Raw genomic sequence first — 22,581 nt, 5'->3', positions numbered from 1 at the left:
TAACCATCTTGGGAAATATGACACCATTCAGCCTATCCCTGTACATTTTAAACCCTCTTCATCTTCCTCCAACCGACCTCCCTATCCAGAGAGGATGGTTGTGGAGAAGAAAGGCCTCATTCCTAAGTTTATCTTGGCTTCTAAGCTTAGGAACCTTTTCATAAAGGTACCCTTGCTCCAAGCTATCAAAGAGATCCCCATATGTACAAAAATCATTAGGGAACTCTGCCTCAAGAAGCCAGGAAGGAGAATATTGGAACCCCAAACCATTCAATTTGTTGGTAGAGCAGCAGAGTTGATGACGGGATGTATGAACATGGAAAAATATACCGACCCCAGAAACCCTGTTGTCTCTATTCAGATAGGTGATGTCCTTGTCTCCAATGTACTTATAGACCTAGGGGCAGCCATTAATGTTATGACCAAGCAAACCATGGATCAAATTGGATTGGTCCATATTCATCCTACTCCCACTGTGCTTAAACTAGCAGATAGATCTAAAGTCAAGCTAGAAGGAGTATTGGATGATGTGATCATTTCCTTAGATTCTTAGGAATATCTCGTAGATTTCATCGTGCTTCAACCAAAGAATGCTATGGGATGGAATCCCTTGATATTGGGGTGACCATGGCTTGCTACGATTGATGCTTATATTGGATGTCGTTCTGGTGATATGTATATTTCCCGTGGAGATTCTAGAAAGAAAGTCACCTTATATCCACCTGCTAGATCTATTCAGGAGCTACGATACACTTTATGGTTAGACTACAGTAGTGATGAGGAGACCCAACCTATTTCCTTGATACATCAGGATGTTGAGTCCTCACAGGAGGGTGAGATTCAAGACTTCCTAAACAATCTAGAAACCATGCCTAATTTTGAGTAATTGAGTCAGATTTTTAGTATAGATTTGTTGATGCGTTTCTTAAAAGATGCAGAGACTCCTCCGTCATCCCAGTCTTTGCCCAGATATAATTATAACCGTTGGAGGTTCTACACTCACTATTTAACATGCATACCTTGATCTGATTCTTCAACTTATCCTGATGATGAACCGCACTCGTTGGTTGGAAACGTGTCGACAAATGAAATATCATGTGATTTACATTGAAAAATCTCTCGTTAACTTGATATGGATCATAGAAGCCTCAATTCAACAATTGAATCCCTGCACGGAAAAGCCATTGCAACCAAGGTTCATCATTTTGAACGGGCACGCTTGCAGGTTTCTAAGTTGAAGTCAGATCTAGCATTTCTTAAAAGATGCAGAGACTCCTCTGTCATCCTGGTCTTTGCCCAGATATAATTATAACCATTGGAGGTTCTGCTTTGACTATTTAAAATTCATATCTTGATTTGATTCTTCAACTTGTCCTAATGATGAACCACACTCGTTGGTTCGAAACGCGCCAGCAAATGAAATATCATGTGATTTACGCCGAAAAATCTCTCGCTAACTTGATATGGATCACAGAAGCCTCAATTCAACAATTTAATCCCTGCACGAAAAATCCATTGCACCCAAGGTTCATAGTTTTGAACAAGAACGCTTGTAGGTTTCTAAATTGAAGTCAGATCTAGCGTTTCTTAAAAGATGTAGAGACTCCTCTGTCATCCTGGTCTTTGCCCAGATAGAATTATAACTGTTGGAGGTTCTGCTCTGACTATTTAACATGAATAGCTTGATCTGATTCTTCAACTTGTCCTGATGATGAACCACACTCATTGGTTTGAAATGCGTCGAAAAATGAAATATCATGTTATTTATGCCGAAAAATCTCTCGTTAACTTGATATGGATCACAGAAGCCTCAATTCAACAATTGAATCCCTGCACGGAAAATCCATTGCAACCAAGGTTCATCATTTTGAATGGGCATGCTTGCAGGTTTCTAGGTTGAAGTCAAATCTAGCGGTTTTAAAAGATGCAAAGACTCCTTTGTCATCCTAGTCTTTGCCCAGATAGAATTATAACCGTTGGAGGTTCTACTCTGACTATTTAACATGCATAGCTTGATCTGATTCTTCACCTTGTACTGACGACGAACCACACTCATTGGTTCAAAACGTGTCAACAAATGAAATATCATGTGATTTACGCCGAAAAATCTCTTGTTAACTTGATATGGATCACAAAAGCCTCACTTCAACAATTTAATCCCTGCATGGAAAAGCCATTGCAATCAAGGTTCATAGTTTTGAACAAGCACACTTGCAGGTTTCTAAATTGAAGTCAGATCTAACGTTTCTTAAAAGATGCAGAGACTCTCCCGTCATCCCAGTCATTGCCCAGATAGAATTATAACTGTTGGAGGTGGTGCTCTGACTATTTAACATGAATAGCTTGATATGATTCTTCAACTTGTCCTGATAATGAACCACACTTGTTGGTTCGAAATGGGTCGAGAAATGAAATATCATGTGATTAATGCTGAAAAATCTCGTGTTAACTTGATATGAATCACAGAAGCCTCAATCCAACAATTGAATCCTTGCACAGAAAAGCCATTGAACCAAGGTTCATCGTTTTGAATGGTCACACTTGCAGGTTTCTAAGTTGAAGTCAAATCTAGCATTTTTTAAAAGATGCAGAGACTCCTCCATCATCCTAGTCTTTGCCCAGATAGAATTATAACCGTTGGAGGTTCTACTATGACTATTTAACATGCATAGCTTGATCTAATTCTTCAACTTGTCCTGATTATGGACCACACTCGTTGGTTTGAAATGCGTTGATAAATGAAATATCATGTGATGTACGCCAAAAAATCTCTCGTTAACTTGATATGGACCACAGAAGCCTCAATTCAACAATTGAATCCCTGCATGGAAAATCCATTGCAACCAAGGTTCATCATTTCGAATGGGCATGCTTGCAGGTTTCTAGGTTGAAGTTAGATCTAGTGTTTCTTAAAAGATGCAAAGACTCCTCCGTCATCCCGGTCTTTTCCTAGATAGAATTATAACCATTGGAGGTTCTGCTCTGACTATTTAACATGTATAGCTTGATATGATTCTTCAACTTGTCCTGATGATGAACCACACTCGTTGGTTCAAAACACGTCGATAAATGAAATATCATGTGATTTACGCCGAAAAATCTCTCGTTAACTTGATATGGATCATAGAAGCCTCAATTCAACAATTGAATCCCTGCACAGAAAAGCCATTGCAACCAAGGTTCATCGTTTTGAATAGGCACGCTTGCAGGTTTCTATGTTGAAGTTAGATCTAGCGTTTCTTAAAAGATGCAACCAAGGTTCATCATTTTGAATAGGCACGCTTGCAGGTTTCTAAGTTGAAGTCAGATCTAGCATTTCTTAAAAGATGCAGAGAGTCCTCCGTCATCCCGATCTTTGCCTAGATAGAATTATAACCATTGGGGGTTCTTCTCTGACTATTTAACATGCATAGCGTGATTTGATTTTTCATCTTGTCCTGATGATGAACTACACTCGTTGGTTCGAAACGTGTCGACAAATGAAATATCATGTGATTTACGCCAAAAATCTCTTGTTAACTTGATATGGATCACAGAAGCCTCAATTCAACAATTGAATCCCTTCATGGAAAAGTCATTACAACCAAGGTTCACCATTTTGAACAGGCACGCTTACAAGTTTCTAAGTTGAAGTCAGATCTAGCATTTCTTAAAATATGCAGAGACTCCTCCATCATCCCGATCTTTGCCCAGATAGAATTATAACCGTTGGAGGTTCTACTCTAACTATTTAACATGCATAGCTTGATCTGATTTTTCAACTTGTCCTGACAATGAACCACACTGGTTGGTTCAAAACGCGTTGACAAAAGAAATATCATGTGATTTACGCCGAAAAATCTCTCATTAACTTGATATGGATCACAAAAGCCTCAATTCAACAATTGAATCCCTGCACGGAAAAGCCATTGCAACCAAGGTTCATCAATTTGAACGGGAACGCTTGCAGGTTTCGAAGTTGAAGTTAGATCTAGTGTTTCTTAAAAGATGCAAAGACTCCTCAGTCATCCAAGTCTTTGCCCAGATATAATTATAACCATTGGAGGTTCTTCTCTGACTATTTAACATGCATATATTGATATGATTCTTCAACTTATCCTGACGATGAACCACACTCATTGGTTTGAAACACATCAACAAATGAAATATCATGTGATTTACGCCAAAAAATATCTCGTTAACTTGATATGGATCATAAAAGCCTCAATTCAACAATTGAATCCCTACATGGAAAAGCCATTGCAACCAAGGTTCATCATTTTGAATGGGCACGCTTGCAGGTTTCTAAGTTGAAGTGAGATCTAGCGTTTCTTAAAAGATGCAGAGAATCCTCCGTCATCCCGGTCTTTGCCCAGATAGAATTATAATTGTTGGAGGTTTTGCTCTGACTATTTAACATGCATAGCTTGATCTGATTCTTCATCTTGTCCTAACGATGAACCACAGTCGTTGGTTTGAAACACATCGACAAATGAAATATCATGTGATTTACGCCAAAAAATCTCTCGTTAACTTGATATGGATCACAGAAGCCTCAATTCAACAATTGAATCCATGCACAGAAAAGCCATTGCAACCAAGGTTCATGATTTTGAATGGGCACGCTTGCAGCTTTCTAAGTTGAAGTCAGATCTAGCGTTTCTTAAAACATGCATAGACTCTATCATCCCAGTCTTTTCCCAGATAGAATTATAATTGTTGGAGGTTCTGCTCTGACTATTTAACATGCATAGCTTGATCTGATTCTTCAACTTGTCCTAATGGTGAACCACACTCGTTGGTTCGAAACGCGTCAACAAATGAAATATCATGTGATTTACACCGAAAAATCTCTTGTTAACTTGATATGGATCACAGAAGCCTCAATTCAATAATTGAATCCCTGCAAGGAAAATAAATTGCAACCAAGGTTCATCGTTTTGAACAGGCACGCTTGCAGGTTTCTAAGTTGAAGTTAGATCTAGCATTTCTTAAAAGATGCAGAGACTCCTCCATCATCCCAGTCTTTGCCCAGATAGAATTATAACCGTTGGAGGTTCTTCTCTGACTATTTAACATGCATAGCTTGATTTAATTCTTCAACTTGTCCTGACGATGAACCACACTTGTTGGTTCGAAATGCATCGACAAATGAAATATCATGTGATTTACGCCGAAAAATCTCTTTTTAACTTTATATGGATCACAGAAGTCTCAATTCAACAATTGAATCCCTGCACGGAAAAGCCATTACAACTAAGGTTCATTGTTTTGGACGGGCACACTTGCAAGTTTCTAAGTTGAAGTCAGATCCAGTGTTCTTAAAAGATGCAGAGACTCCTTCATCATCCCGGTCTTTGCCCAGATAGAATTATAATCTTTGGAGGTTTTGCTCTGACTATTTAACATGCATTGCTTGATCTGATTCTGAAAATTTTCTTGAAGATGAACCACACTCGTTAGTTCGAAACGCGTCGACAAACGAAATATCATGTAATTTATGCTGAAAAATCTCTCGTTAACTTGATATGGATCACAAAAGCCTCAATTCAACAATTGAATCCCTTCACGGAAAGGCCATTGCAACCAAGTTTCATCGTTTTGAACAGGCACGCTTGCAGGTTTCCAAGTTGAAGTCAGATATAGTGTTTCTTAAAAGATGCAAAGACTCCTCCATCATCCCGATCTTTGCCCAGATATAATTATAACCATTCGAGGTTCTACTTTGACTATTTAACATGCATAGCTTGATTTGATTCTTCAACTTGTCCTGACGATGAAACACACTCGTTGGTTCAAAACGCGTCGACAAATGAAATATCATGTGATTTGCACCGAAAAATCTCTTGTTAAGGATATGACTCTTTACCTCCATCATCACCATCTCTAGCGACACCTTTTTGTACTCTTGAGACTGACTCTACTCTTGTCGAGATTAGTCCACATAAATCCTTGTATATCAATTCAGACTTGGACCCTTCTCAATGAGAGCAGCTAGTGAATTTGTTGTGAAACCATCTTAATGCCTTTGCATGGGGTTATGAAGATATGAAAGGCATCCCTCTTGAAACTTGTACACACCGTATCTATATTCAGGATGGAGCCTGACCTGTCCAACAACCCCAAAGGCGAATGAACCTAGTTCTAAGAGATATTGTAAAGGAAGAACTGCAAAAACTCTTAGATGCCGAATTTATCTATCCCATTTCTGATAGCTAGTGGGTCTCTCCATTAGTGTTAGTCCTGAAGAAAGATGGGTGATGTCACATTTGCATTGATTACAGAGAATTAAATAAAGACACTCTCAAAGATTACTTCCCCCTTCCTTTCATTGATCAGGTACTCGGTACCCTTGCTGGTAAGAAGTACTTTTCTTTTCTAGATGGCTTTAGTGGATATAACCATATACAGATAGCACCCAAAGATCAAGACAAAACCACTTTTACATGTCGATGGGGTACATTTTCTTATCGAGTGCTTTCCCTTTGGGTTATGTAATGCCCCGACTACCTCTCAAAGGGCAGCCTTGGCTATTTTTGCTGACCTTGAATGCTTAGAAATCTATATGGATGATTTCCTTGTGTTTGGTGATTCATTTCAAGAATCCCCAAGAATTTATAAAAAGTGATTCTTTGCTACCAAGAAGCTCATCTCACCTTGAGTGACAAGAAATGCAGATTAATGTGCAAGGCAGGAGTAGTTCTTGGCCATCTTATTTCCAACAAAGATATCTAGGTTGACCCTGCAAAGATAGAAGTCATTTCGAGTCTTCCTAGACCCAAAACTCAAAGGGAAGTGAAAGGTTTTCTAGGACATGAGGGATACTATAGGAGATTCATTGAGAATTTCTCAAGGATAACTACCCCCTTTTCTAAATTTTGGCTAAAGATAGTGAGTTTTCTTGGTCTACAGCTTGCCAACAGTCCTTTGAGACATTGAAGGAAAAATTAGTTCAGGCACCAGTTTTGAGAGGACCAAACTGGTCCCTGCCATTCCATATTTCCTCTGATGCCTCAGATACTGCTATTGGCACAGCTTTAGGACAGGAAGAAGACAAACAATCTTATGCTATTTATTTCATTAGTAAAAACTTGTCACCCGCTGAACTCAATTATACTGTTACTGAGAAAGAGTTTTTAGCTGTAATTTTTTCTATTAATAAATTCAGACATTATATTACAGGATATGAAGTTTTTGTACATACTGATCATTCCACTATAATATATTTGATGAATAAACCATTAACTAGTGGTAGGGTAACTAGGTGGTTGCTATTATTACAGGAATTTAATATTACTATTGTTGATAGACCAGGGAAATCGAATGTAGTAGCAGATTATCTTTCAAGATTAAATAATCCTGGTGAAGCAATTCCTGTTAATGATGATTTTCCTGACGAACATCTTTTTGCGGTGTCAAAAAAATCTCCATGGTTTGCTAACATAGCTAACTATTTAGTCACTGGAAAATTACCACCTCACTTATCCGCTTGTGAAAAGCGGAATATCATTCAAAAAAGTGTTGCATATTCCTGGATCCAAGGAGACCTCTTTTACACTGGAGTAGATCTCATTATCCGTAGATGTGTAAGAGAGGAAGAGGTGTTTGATATCTTAAAATCTACCCATGATGAACCGTGTGGAGGTCACTTCGCTGATAAGTGAACTGCATACAAAGTATTACAAGCTAGCTATTTTTGGCCTTCCTTGTTCAAGGATGCCAAACAATATGTCAAGCAATGTGATAGCTATTAGTGAATTGGCCAGCCTAACCAAACCAATGAGATGCCTTTATGTCCTCAATTTATGATTGAGCCTTTTGAAAAATGGGCTATTGATTTCATAGGAACAATAAATTCCTCATCATCAATTAAAAAGCATATCTTGGTTTGTACATATTTTGTTACAAAATGGGTAGAAGCTAAAGTTGTTTCTTTTGCTACTAAAAGAGTTGTTGTTGATATTATTTTTACTGAAAACTTTACTAGATTTGGTGTACATAGAGAAATTTTTTCTAACAATGGATCGTAGTTTATTTCTAATCTGGTACAGGGTGTAATGGAGTAGTACAAAATCTGGCATAGGAAATCCACACCATATCACTCGCAAGAAAATGACTAGGTAGAACCCACAAATAAGGTGATTGAGTCTATCCTCACAAAGACAGTAAATATGAACAGAAAGTATTGGGTTGACAAATTACCAGGAGCATTGTGGGCCTATCAGAACACTTGGAGAAACAACACGTGATGCACATCATATGAGCTGGTGTATGGGAAACAAGTCCTCTTGCCGATAGAATTATAGATCAAGACTTTCAGGACTGCAGTTTAATTGGGGCTAGATCTCTCTAAGGCACAGCAACAACAACTTCTAAAATTTAACGAGTTAGATGAAATCCGAAGGGATGCTATTCAACAGAACTTCTTAGTTCAACTACAATGCAAGAAGTGGCATGACAAGTCAATTAAGAAAAAACAATTCCAACTAGGTGATTGGGTGCTCCTTTACAATTCAAGATTCAAACATTTTAAAGGAAAATTCCATACACGCTAGATGGAACCCTATTAGGTGGTCAAAGTGTTCGAAAATGGAGCAGTAGAAATCAAAACTATTGATGGATGAAATTTTGTGTTCTTGGTAAACAGGCATAGATTGAAGGTATATTTTCAGCCCCTTACTAAAGGAGATTTTATGCAGCAAGTCCAACAACCATTTGAAAAGGAGTTGGTAGGTGATAGCACCGACTTGTTGAAGAATTGATTCCTTCTTGTCCTTATTTAAAAAAAAAATCAAAGAAGAATAAAAAGAAAAAAAATGACAAAAAATAAAAGTATAAAGAGAAATTTTTTTCCTATAATTGTGAAAATTAGTTGACTGACATAATTGTAGAAGGATCAACCTGAAAACCAGCATGTTGGTAGGAAGATCAAAATTTTCATAAAAAGGGAATGTTACTTGATTTTTAGATATGCTGGCTCCCACCAAGAAGAAGCACGTTCATGAAACTGTGCACTTACCCAAGTTTGGGGTAACTAGCATGGACATTTTTATCTAAGTAAACGCTTACTTCTTGCTGCAGTTATTTATCCTGCACTAGTGCAAGCAGATTTAAAGGAAAAAATCTTCTTCTTTTTCTGATTTCAAAATTTCCCACTAGTTCTTTTCTAAATTCCCCAATGAATTACCTTCCTCTTTCTTCCAAGAAACTACCCTTACCCGATTCGTAAAATCCCTCTTTTCCCTTGAATTTTTTCCCACATCCCATTTCGTTTAGCCCCCTTAGTGATATTGTTATGAAATCCCTGCTGTAATATTCCTTCCCATTCTAATTTTTTTTTTACCCTTTTCCCACTTCTTTATTCCCTCATAAGTTGATTAGAGAATTTGAAGCAGTCATTCAGAATGTAGGAATGTACAGGGTAAGTTCCTCAGACAGAACACCAAGGAACACCGCCCACAAATAGATCACAGATCAATACACCAGTGTTCTTGACGTGGTTAAAACCATCAAAGAGGGAAACAGTCCACAACTTGAGCCAGCACAACCACTTTAGGCAATTTATTAATAAAAGAATGAAAATTTACATAAGCTTCTCTCATGAACGGTTACACTACAAATGAGCTTCCATGCTCTTTAAAAAGAGATCATGGACCAATCAGGTGTTAAGCCACAGATCAAGTGTCAGTAATACTGAGGAGAGAATGAACCATTAGATCACTACATATCGTGACTGTCAGATTGTAAGTTACAAAAGTACATAGAAAAGAAACACACTTTACCTAACTCTACACTAGACCAAGTTATACTTAACTATTTCCTATGTGTCGGAGTATCCTAACATCCCCCCTGTTGAGGGCCCCGAAGTCGGGTCGACAACAAGGGGGATACCCACCCGGTCCAGAACCTGGTTGGCAGCTCCTTGCTCATTTGGAGTAGCGGGTCCGACTGGGGGTAATGGGACCAGTTTCCCAATGTGAAGGGTGTGCGTGTGTGTGTAGAGTTTGATGGTATTAATCTAAAGGTTTCTCTAAACTAGTCTTAATCTTAACTGCTAAACTAACTCTATGCTAATGTAATCTAATGAAGAGAAACAGTACATCTAGTCTACGCTAACCCGAGGTTTTTTCTTTTGTTATGCGATCTAGAAAGATTTCAAACAACAGTTGGTAATAAAGATCATTCAACTGTTCTCAGAATATAAATCGATAAAGATAAACCATTCTGCATAAGAAGTTAGGCAGAGTAGTCGTGAACAACATATCGCATAATAAGTTTTCTATATGTCAAGCATAAATAAATGACCCCACCGTACAGAAGTGCCAAATGGTAATACAGACATTCATACAGTAACATATAAAGAACTCAGCTGTATATTACTTTAGGGATACTAGCAGAATTTAGTCAAGAGATAAAAGTACCATTTATGACTGATTTCACTAATAAACTTCAAGCAATAATGATTTATTCGTACTTGTTCTAATATCTGCTAAGAGTACAGAAGTGAAACATCAGTAACAGACATTAAAATGCAAACATAAATAAATCTCGATCCATCCATTCATCAAAAACCTCCTCTGAGGGTGCAGAAGTGCATGTTTTGAGGACAAGTTTTTTGACAGATTTCCGGACCCTTCTCCAAATGCCATGAGAAGGGTTAAATACTACTAACTAATTAATCTTAATTACACGAAATTAGGGAATCGGCTTCAAATGACCGCCCTTTACTAAAAGCAAATTTATTTCTAAAACTTTAAATCTAATTTCTGACCATTTCTGTATATTCTCTTTAGTGCTGTCAACAGCGCAACATTTTCCTGGGAACAGTCGGCTGGCCACCTTCTTCTTTCGCTCGGGAGATAAAAGTGGAAATAACAAGAGCTGGCACTTCCTTCTGACAGACCAGAAGATATTTTCAAAAACCTTTCTCTAGCTGGGTGTATTCGCCGCGTGTATACGTAGCACAACCCAGGTTCTTCTCGAACTGATTTCGCTGTTGCTATCCCAGTTTCCGGTCGTGCGAATGACTGAGTGGGTTAGGAGTCACGCTGTATGGATAATCCCCTGTTTCGAGAATTGTTTCCGATCTTTGTTCCAGGATTTTCTGGAGCGTCTTCCTTCTCATGCGCTTCTTCCTCTGCTTTACCAAGTCTGAGCTTCAGGATCTTTTGTGAACACGCTGCTTTTGTGCGCCTTTGACTCTGAGTCCTGGATAGTCTAATTTCATCAGTTCCGGTTGGCTTATAGTCTGGAATCCGCGGTCCTGCTGCATGCGGCATCCATTTGTGGAGGCATCTTCTCTCTGCTGTCTGATTGGCGCTTTCCCTTTTCCTTTAGATATTTCCTGCATATAGATTTATATTAGTTGCGTGTCTTGCAGTCTACGCAAAGAAGAAGGGAAATGAAAAGATTGACATGAAAGCATTAAACTCTAATGAATGCATAATCCTGACATTCATCATGACTTGACTCTTCGAAAAATGCGATGCAATCATTCCTTGATACTCAAGCATGCGGTCATTAATTTCCTTTAAGGCGCGCGCTTAATCTTGGGTCTATCGGGTATGTCGGAGAATTCGTGTGATGAGTCTTTTCATATCGCAGATCGCAGATCGCAGATCGCGGTTCGCCGATATCGCAAATCGCAGATCGCAGTCATCGCAGATCGCTGATCGCAGATTTTATTCAATGGTTTATGCCGCCTAGTGCGACGTTTGCGATGTGCGATGTCGCATATCGGCGATCGACATTTCTTGAAGGTCTTCTTTTTAGAGAGCACTTGGGATGCATGCGATGCGATGAATTTCGCATCGCTCTTTCGTAGTTTTGTTTTCCACGCTTGGGTAATGCTTCAGCCTTCCCTTGCGATGCGATTTAAGCCTTAGGGAGAAAAATACAAAAATTTAGAAAAATATTTTTGAGATTTTTCTTTCAGGGTCCCCCCCTTTGCTCGATGTTATTGCTAATATCGAGCAAAGAGGGGGGGGTTGTTGGTGACCACAACAATGGCGATTCACTATGAAGAACCAGTTATCTCTGCTTGTTCTATTGCATTTTCACTTCCAAAACAGAAAAAAATTTCTTATGCCTAAATTTTGTTATGGACAGATAGAGTATTACCCCTTATCCCGTCAATGATGATTCGTCACAACTTTTATTTCATTCCGATTGTTTGCTCCCTCTGGGTTATTTCTTGTATTCACACCTAGACATTACTCAGTGCTTTTCAAAGACAAAATAAGGTCTTCTCTGCGTACTGGCTTTGTAAAATATGCTCATTTGTCATAGGTAGAGCCTCTGCTGCCCGTAAGCGTCCATAGCCTCGACAGGGTTACCATGTTATCCAACAATGATCCTTTTTCCTATTTGAGGTTATTTACAACATACCAGAGAAAAATCCTTTTGACACTTTTTCTTTCTTTCTTTTTTTTTTTTTTTTTTTTTTTTTTTTTTTTTTTTTATATTCTCTAAGGAACAATGTCTTGGTTTGGTGGCCAAATTATGACACATTCATTCACTTGATTTACACTTTTGCTGAACAAGCTGGCTCGTGATGAGACCCCTTGTCTTTTGATTGCAACAATCTTGAGTCATTGCCCTGTTTTGGTAGACAATAGTGGCAAAGTCAGCAAGTTATAATATCTATGATCATGATAAGCCAGCTCGTGATGAGACCTCTCATTCTTCGAGATATAGTGTTTTCTTGGATTGTTTCTCTGGATGTTGCGATTTCCTTAACAGGAAGGAAGTCATTGTTTTTCCTTAAGAAAGCTCTGGACGACAATAATAGAGTTTAAGAACAACAGTTTTGCAGAGAATAATTATTTTGCTATTGATGATACTTTTCATTGCGTTGGCATAAAACAATTTTTTGCCAAAAGTTACTTTCATCCCAGATTTCTTTGTGAAGTTGAAACTAACATCATATTCAGGCTAAAGTTAACTCTATCTGTCAATAATAAAAGTCAGATTTTTTTCGAAAAGTTTTACTATTTATACAAGTGAAATCAAAATCTGATAGAGAAATGGTATGTTTCTTCATGAATATAATTTATGATCATTCACAACCAACCTTATTTATAAGAAATAAAAACTAAAATAAAAAAAATAAAACTAAAATTATCCTACAAAAATAGAAGGATGACCTTCTATGGAAAATACATTTTGAGGATTTGTCCATTCACAGGCAGAGAATCTCTCCTGCCTGTCAAGTCCTGCAACACAAAAGTCGACGGGCCTATGACCTCTACGATCTGAAAAGGACCAAGCCATAGCTTCTGGAATTTCGTATGTTTGCCCTTTTCTTCGTGAGCCTTATCCCATTTCAAAACTAAATCTCCCATCTGAAAGTTTTTTCTGGTCATTATGTTCGAATCAAAAGAGGATTTTATCAGCGCTTGGTGGTGAGCATGGGTTTTCTTGGCCTGTTCTCGTTGTTCTTCTAGCTTGATTATTTCCATTTGCCTTAGCTGTAAGGGAGAAGTAGATACTTCATCAATGTATTGTACTAAGGACAAGGAGGGAATGACTAAGTGAGTAGGAAGAACTGCTTCTCTCCCGTAAACTAAATTAAAGGGAGAAGTGCCGATAGAGGTTTTCTTTGTAATTCTGTCTGCCCATAAGGCATTTACCAGCGCTTTATGCCAATTCTTTTGTTTTTGGTCGACTGTCTTTTTGATAATCCTGATTAGGTTCTTGTTCGTTGATTCAGCCAGCCCATTACCTTGCAGATAGTAGTTGGCAGAATACTTCAGTTTGAACCCTCTTTTGAGCACGAACTCAGTCATGGTATTTCCAGAAAACTATGAAGCATTATCAAATATTAAGGCCGTTGGCAATCCAAACCTAGTAAAGATAAACTGATCTATGAATTCAATAATGTTTTCAGAATTAGCTGTCTTGAGAGGAACTGCCTCTACCCATTTAGTAAAATAGTCAGTTGCCGTGAGAATATACCTATGCTGTTTAGAGGAGTGAGGAACGATCTCACCTATTATGTCCAGGCCCCATTGGCTGAATGGCTGTTCGATGTTAACCGGCTGCAGTGGCATGGATGACTTCTTTTGTTTTCCTGCAGCAGTTTGGCAAACTTGGCATTTCCTTACGTGATGGTACGAGTCTTTGAACAGCGTGGGCCAGTAGTATCCTGCACGTAAGATTTTGTGCGCGGTGGCTTCTCCAGCATAGTGTCCACCTGCTGGTCCATCGTGGAGTTCCTGCAAAACCTTTTCGGCTTCAGTTTTCTCAAGACATCTAAGAAGCACAGAATCATAATTTCTTTTAAACAGGACATCATTTACGAGCTGGTATTGTTTAGCTTTTAATCTCAGGGCTCTCTTCTTGATGTGATCCAGGTGAAATGGAGCATGCCCGTTTTTCAGGAAATAAATGGTGTCAGCATATAATGATTGTGCGTCGTTTAGGCTTACCTCATACGCGTGTACCTCTTCAGATGATTTTTCGGGGATTTGCGATGCTCCAGCTAACATCTTGCAGAAGCCTTGGCCTCTTACGATGTGTGCCGGCTTGATCTCCAGGTCGTATTCTTGCAAGGCGGTGATCCAATTCGCTCTCTTTTCGCCCACATCTTTCTGTATTAGGAGGTTTCTTACCGCTGGGAATGGTACTATGACCTTGGTATGGGCCTTTAGCAAGAAAGGTCTGAAATATTTAATTGCTTTGAAAACGGCGTATGCCTGTTTCTCTACGTCCGAATATTTCAGCTCAGCACCTTGTAAGTTTGAGCTAAAGAATGCGATCGGAGCTTCTACCTTTTCTTGATTCGCTTGAGTCAAGATCGCAGCATAAGAATTCTCTGAGGCAAACGTGTATAAGACAAAGGGCTCTGAAAAATTTGGGGTTGCTAGAGATGGAGCGTTGATGATGGCTTGTTTGATTAAGTTAAATGCTTCGTGCTCGTCTAGACCCCATTTAAAGTTTGAATTCTTTTTTATCATTTTTTGTAAAGGAGAAATAATACGTGAAAAATCTGGGACAAATCTTTTCACAAAATTGATCTGTCCTAGGAAAGATTGCATGGTCTTTTTGTTATGAGGCATGGATATCTCGGAAATTTCTTTGATTTTATCAGGTTCAATGTGAATGCCAGATTTGGACACTATGAATCCTAGCAATTTTCCTTCACTCAACGCGAAAAAAGATTTCTTCGGGTTAAGCGAGATCCCATACCTTAAACATCTTTGAAAGATTTGCTTCAAATCTTTGAGGTGGTCGTTTCGGTTCTTGGAGTATACAGTTATATCATCCAGGTAGATTACTACCGATTTATTGACTAAACCTTTAAATTCAATGTCCATGGCTCTCTGAAAAGTGGCGCCGACGTTGATCAGACCGAACGGCATTTTCCGATACGCGTAGGTACCCCATTTAGTTCGGAAGGTGGTTTTTAACTGATCATCTGGGTGTACCAACACTTGATTATATCCTGAAAATCCGTCCAGGAAAGACATTAACTCTGAGCTTGCGACTGCCTGTAATATTTTCTCCATAGGTGGGAGGGGAAAATTGTCTTTCTGACAGGCTTTGTTGAGATTCCGGAAGTCGATGCAGATTCTAATATCTCCATTTTTCTTCCTAACAGGTACCATGTTGGATACCCATTTGGAATGTCTGACTGGGAAGATTATTCTGGCTCTCAACAATTTATTCAGCTCAGTTTTTATCTGATTTTCCAAGTTGGGGTGGATTTTTCTGAGCTTCTGTTGGACAGGTTTCTCGTTGTCAATCATAGGGATAGTGTGTTGAATGATAGAAGTGTTGTAAGTCTTTAGCTCATCGTAATTCCAGGCAAAGACATTTTTGTACTGTCGTAGAAGACGGATATATGCTGATTTTTCTTCAGGAGCTAGACCTTGACCTAGATTGATGTTTTGCGGCTTCTCATCGGTTCCTAGGTTCACTGATTCGTAGTTCAGAGTTGAACTGTAAAGTTTGGCGTTAGCTGACCTTTTGAACCGACTTTTCAAGTCGTATAAGTCTTCTAGTTTGACCACCAATTTGGGTATAGCATTATCAGTGCTATTTTGTTGTATCTGGTGATCATGACAGTCTTCGTCGATTATCTGGTTTGAGTAGGATCCTTCGGAGGTGAGGAAACTTACGATGTCTGGGTCGTCGTTGAATACTCTCCAGTTGGTGATGTTGTCAGGGATAGATGGTTTAAAAATCAATTCTATCGAAAACCTATCTGGACTAAAGTCTTCGGAGGGGATGAGTCTGGAGGCTACGTTAGCTAATAGGTCTGCGTTTGCATTGTGAAGTCTCGGGATTGACGAAATATTGAACGCTGTAAAATGTGCAGTGAGATCTTGTACTAAAGATTGATAGTGCTTTAAATGATTAGATAGGTAGTGTATGGTGTTACGTACCTGTTTGACGACGATCTCAGAATCTCCAAAGACTTGAAGATATTTGACGTTGCAGCCGATTGCTTTGTATAGGCCTTGCACCAAGGCTTCGTATTCCGCTGTGTTGTTCGTGCAATCGAACTCTAGTCTGCATGTGAGCATTGTCTTATTTCCATCTGGGCTAATCAAAACGCATCCTGCTCCCGCTCCCTCGTTGGATTTAGAGCCATCAAAATATAATTTCCAAAATAAAGAAGTATTTACAGGGTTATCTAAGAAACTAACACATTTTGAATCATCAGTCTGGGAAAAGTTTTCAACTTGGGACAAAACTGAATTTTCTAAATATGGTGATATGTGAGCATTGAAATTTCCGAGTTAAGAGTCTACCGAGTAGTTGCCTATGATGTTGTTGTTGTATGCTATGGCTTCGTTCTCTCCTTCCAAATCCGTCACTATGTATTTTTGGTGCAATTCCCGTTCAATCTTTATTTGATTTGGTTTCCCGTTGAAGGGTAACCACATGTGTGACCAGTCAGTTGAAAAGTATCCGTGGAGTTTCTCGGACCAGTCCCTGCTAAGAATCAGACCATAAAATTCAGGGATGTCAGCCACTAGAATGTCGATAACCTGACATACCTTGGGGTTAGACGACAGTCTTATGGTCACTTGATTAAGTTCGCCTATCACTTCGACTTGCGATCGATCAAGTTGAACTATGCGCACTGCGGATTTTTGCGGTTGAACATTAAGTTTGGCACATATTGACTTGGGTAGAATATTGGTTGAAGCACCAGAATCGACCAAGCAGTTGTGCACGTTTCTGTTAAAGATTTCATAAGTGAGGAGGAAAGGAGGAGTATGAGATCTAGATCTCCCTCCAATCAGAGCGATGTCATTTGGATCGATTTTATTGATCGTGTTGATTGGAGGTCTTCCTATATTATGGGAAGCTACAGCTGTAGGTAAAGGTGTAGTAGGTATGGCGTGTAACTCTTTCATCATGATTTTCTGTTGGTGTTTCAATTTGCTCAACTCGTACAGAGTGATATTAGCCCTAGTCTTTTTCATGTCATCGATGATGTTATACTCCATTTCATCCGACACTATTAGTGTCTTTGATGGAGGTGATTGCTCTGATTGGACTGGGCTAAATGAGGTCGTTTTAGCAATTGTTTTCTTTGGTGCAACTTTTTCTTTTGCTGCAGGGCTTGCGCCCTTCTGTTTTGGGGTATTCTGGGGAGGATCAAGTTGATTTCTGCTTCGTGTGCTAACCGGAAGTGCTTCTTGATCTTCCTCTTGTGGGAGGATGAAATCCCACATCCCTTGCAGTTCCACCACTTCTTCATCGTCGGTCTGCGTTTCGATGGTGCTCTCCTCTTCTTCTTCTTCAGATTCCACATTTGAGACCACGTTGGGTGGCTTCGTCTCCATGGGAGGGTTTCTTTTGAAATTCCTAAAAGGCTTTCTTGGGGACGATTCTGCTACTTGTTTTCTTATGTCAATCATCTCATTAGACATGGCCTTTAATACCTTTTGTAGTCCTTCCATGTCGAAAGGATCTTTCGTTTGCTTCTTCTTGGTGTCTTCTTTGAAAGAGATTTTCTTAGATTTACGCTCTTCGATTGTAGATCTCTTTTCTAGGGCTACTACGCGTCTTTCAACTGCTAACGCCTCAGCCAAATTTTCGACTAAGGTTGTCTTGCTCACCCTATCTACGAAGATGGCCAAGTTTGAAGGTAAGGCCGTGATGTACCACTCACATCTTACTTCCTCGCTGGGTTGAGAAGTAGCGGGGATTTTGTTGAGGATCTTGTTGAATCGTAAGTTAAAATCCTTAATGGGTTCCCTATCCTCAACTCTAAGATTGGATAAATCGTTGATTTTGATTTTGGTGAGAAATTGATTTTGAAAAATGTCCCAGCTGGTGATAGATCCGGAGGGCAGCGAAAAGTACCATGACTCGGCTGTTCCTTGCATTGTATAGGGGAAAAGTCGGACCACGGCATCTTTGTTGGTAACTCCGCTGAGATTAACAGAAAGCATGAAATTATTGATATGTTCTTCAGCTAGCATTCCTGTTTCTGGATTGAACTTTGGTAGCCATTTCTCGGGATGGGCAGGTATTGACTTAGGGGTGGAGGCATTAAAACCGCCCCAGGATTATTCCATGGAGATTGGGCCATCGCTGAGTTGCTAGTCAACAAAAGTGTAGGAGATGGTCTTTGATGTTGAGAAGATGGAGATGTTATGATCCTTGACGATTGCGGAGGAAGGGTTGTGGAAGATGGATGAGTGACTTGAGGTGGAGATGTGGGTGGTTGACTTCGCGGAGAGGGAGTTGAAATGGACGAAGTGGATGAAAGAGTCTCTCTGTCAGACTCTGGGAGTGCTTTCCTTGCTATTTTCCTAGTGGGGAGAGGGATTTTAGTTGGCTGGACGCCAAAATTTTCACTCTTCAATCGGGTCAGGGGATGAGCAGGATTGTACTGTGAAGTCAGGCTGCCTTTAGATTTATCAGACTTCTGGGTAAAAATAGAGAATCCCTGGAGTTTACGGATCAAAGTTTGAACTTCAGGGGGATCGATAATAAGTTGGTCTGATGTATCAGTATGTATAGCAGCGGTGGATGTCCGAGCGACTTCTAGTTCCGAGATTAGTCGTACCGGGGAAGTCGGGGAAGTTGGTGAGGGTGATTTGCTCTCAGAATGGTATTTGGATTTTGAATTATGCGCCATTCATAGCTCAGCCCTCCTTCTAGCACCAGAAATGTTGAGGGCCCCGAAGTCAGGTCGACAACAAGGGGGATACCCACCCAGTCCAGAACTTGGTTGGCGGCTCCTTGCCCATTTGGAGTAGCGGGTCCGACTGGGGGTAATGGGACCAGTTTCCCAATGTGAAGGGTGTGCGTGTGTGTGTAGAGTTTGATGGTATTAATCTAAAGGTTTCTCTAAACTAGTCTTAATCTTAACTGCTAAACTAACTCTATGCTAATGTAATCTAATGAAGAGAAACAATACATCTAGTCTACGCTAACCCGGGGTGTTTTCTTTTGTTATGCGATCTAGAAAGATTTCAAACAACAGCTGGTAATAAAGATCATTCAACTGTTATCAGAATATAAATCGATAAAGATAAACCATTCTGCATAAGAAGTTAGGCAAAGTAGTCGTGAACAACATATCACATAATCAGTTTTCTATATGTCAAGCATAAATAAATGACCCCACCATACAGAAGTGCCAAATGGTAATACAGACATTCATACAGTAACATATAAAGAACTCAGCTGTATATTACTTTAGGGATACTAGCAGAATTTAGTCAAGAGATAAAAGTACCATTTATGACTGATTTCACTAATAAACTTCAAGCAATAATGATTTATTCGTACTTGTTCTAATATCTGCTAAGAGTACAGAAGTGCAACATCAGTAACAGACATTAAAATGAAAACATAAATAAATCTCGATCCATCCATTCATCAAAAACCTCCTCTGAGGGTGCAGAAGTGCATGTTCTGAGGACAAGTTTTTTGACAGATTTCCGGACCCTTCTCCAAATGCCATGAGAAGGGTTAAATACTACTAACTAATTAATCTTAATTACACGAAATTAGGGAATCAGCTTCAAATGACCGCCCTTTACTAAAAGCAAATTTATTTCTAAAACTTTAAATCTAATTTCTGACCGTTTCTGTATATTCTCTTTAGTGTTGTCAACAGCGCAACGTTTTCCTGGGAACAGTCGGCTGGCCGCCTTCTTCTTTCGCTCGGGAGATAAAAGTGGAAATAACAAGAGCTGGCACTTCCTTCTGACAGACCAGAAGATATTTTCGAAAACCTTTCTCTAGCTGGGTGTATTCGCCGCGTGTATACTTAGCACAACCCAGGTTCTTCTCGAACTGATTTTGCTGTTGCTATTCTGGTTTCCGGTCGTGCGAATGACTGAGTGGGTTAGGAGTCGCGCTGTATGGACAATCCCCTGTTTCGAGAATTGTTTCCGCTCTTTTTTCTAGGCTTTTCTGGAGCGTCTTCCTTCTCATGCGCTTCTTCCTCTGCTTTACCAAGTCTGAGCTTCAGGATCTTTTGTGAACACGCTGCTTTTGTGCGCCTTTGACTCTGAGTCCTGGATAGTCTAATTTCATCAGTGCCGGTTGGCTTATAGTCTGGAATCCGCGGTCCTGCTGCATGCGGCATCCATTTGTGGAGGCATCTTCTCTCTGCTGTCTGATTGGCGCTTTCCCTTTTCCTTTAGATATTTCCTGCATATAGATTTATATTAGTTGCGTGTCTTGCAGTCTACGCAAAGAAGAAGGGAAATGAAAAGATTGACATGAAAGCATTAAACTCTAATGAATGCATAATCCTGACATTCATCATGACTTGACTCTTCGAAAAATGCGATGCAATCATTCCTTGATACTCAAGCATGCGGTCATTAATTTCCTTTAAGGCGCACGCTTAATCTTGGGTCTATCGGGTATGTCGAAGAATTCGTGTGATGAGTCTTTTCATATCGCAGATCGCAGATTGCGGTTCGCCGATATCGCAAATCGCAGATCGCAGTCATCGCAGATCGCTGATCGCAGATTTTATTCAATGGTTTATGCCGCCTAGTGCAACGTTTGCGATGTGCGATGTCGCATATCGGCGATCGGCATTTCTTGAAGGTCTTCTTTTTAGAGAGCACTTGGGATGCATGCGATGCGATGAATTTCGCATTGCTCTTTCGCAGTTTTGTTTTCCGCGCTTGGGTAATGCTTCAGCCTTCCCTTGCGATGCGATTTAAGCCTTAGGGAGAAAAATACAAAAATTTAGAAAAATATTTTTGGGATTTTTCTTTCAGGGTCCCCCCCTTTGCTCGATGTTATTGCTAATATCGAGCAAAGAGGGGGGGGTTGTTGGTGACCACAACACCCCCTTAAGAAAAACTTGGGATAGGATTGAAGGATGTACAAATATGACACAATAGGAGAAGGAAGGAGGCCTTAGAGCCTATCCCCCCTTAGTGACAACTTCCTGAACTCCAACCATAAATCGAAGTTTAGTAAACTTCACCTCTGTGAGAGCCTTTGTAAATATGTTTGCAACTTGATCATCTGTTGAACAATATTGCACTTCAAGAACATGGTCATGAATGAGCTTTCTGATGAAGTGCATGTGCAGTTCAATGTGTTTGCTGCGCTGATGTTAGACTGGATCTTTGCATAGTTGAATGGCACTTTTATTATCACACCAAAGTGTAGTCAGATGATGCTACTGAAAGCCAAACTTTGACAGGATTTGACAAAGCCACAGGGCTTCCTTAGTAGCTTCTACGACACCACGATACTCTGCTTCTACTGAAGAAAGAGAAATGGCACTTTGTTTCTTGCAAGCCCATGTAATAGGTCCTGAACCAAGAGTGAACACAACCTGCAGTAGACTTCTGATCATTAGGGTCACCAGCCCAGTCAAAATTAGTGAAACCAACCAATAGAGGAGATGCTTCTGCACTGTAATGAATCCCAAATTGAACTATACCTCGAACATAATGAAGTATTATTTTAGCTTCTTTCCAATGACTTTCATGTGGGTTTTGCATAAACCGAGCAATAAGGCCAACAACAAAGGAAAGGTCAGGACGAGTATGGGTTAGATACAAAAGTTTTCCTACAAGTTGACGATATAATTTAGGAATAACTTTAGGGGAAGTACAAGTGGCTGAAAGTTTGGCTCCAGACTGAAAGGGAGAAGGGGATGGCTTATAGTCTTCCATGTGAAAATGGTGTAGAAGATCACAGGCATACTTGGACTGGGAAAGGGAAATACCTTCCTTGGATTGCAAGACTTGAAGACCAAAAAAATAATGCAAGTGCCCTAAGTCTGTCATTTCAAACTTCTTTTTAAGGCTGGACTTCACATGGTTTATAAGGTTTGGATCACTACCAGTAAGGATAAAATCATCAACATAATGAATAAGAATGATAAGAGACTTGTCCACTTTCTTGGTGTGGACAGTATTGTCAGAATGACACCTAGAAAATCAAGTTTCTAAAAGAAAGCTGTCCATTTTTGCATACCAAGCCCGAGGGGCTTGCTTGAGACCATAAAGGGATTTCTTAAGTCAGGATACAAGACTGGAGTCTGTTTGTATAAATCTAGTAGGTTGTTCCATATAGATATCTTCATGCAGGTCCCCATGCAAGAAGGCAGAATTAAAATCCATCTGATGGACTTCCCATTTGAAAGAG

This window comes from Pinus tabuliformis, chromosome J, assembly GCF_031772625.1.
Source record: "Pinus tabuliformis cultivar Carrire ecotype Pingquan chromosome J, CPIR1, whole genome shotgun sequence".
Classification (NCBI taxonomy): domain Eukaryota; kingdom Viridiplantae; phylum Streptophyta; class Pinopsida; order Pinales; family Pinaceae; genus Pinus; species Pinus tabuliformis.
Note: the sequence above shows the minus strand (reverse complement) of the source record.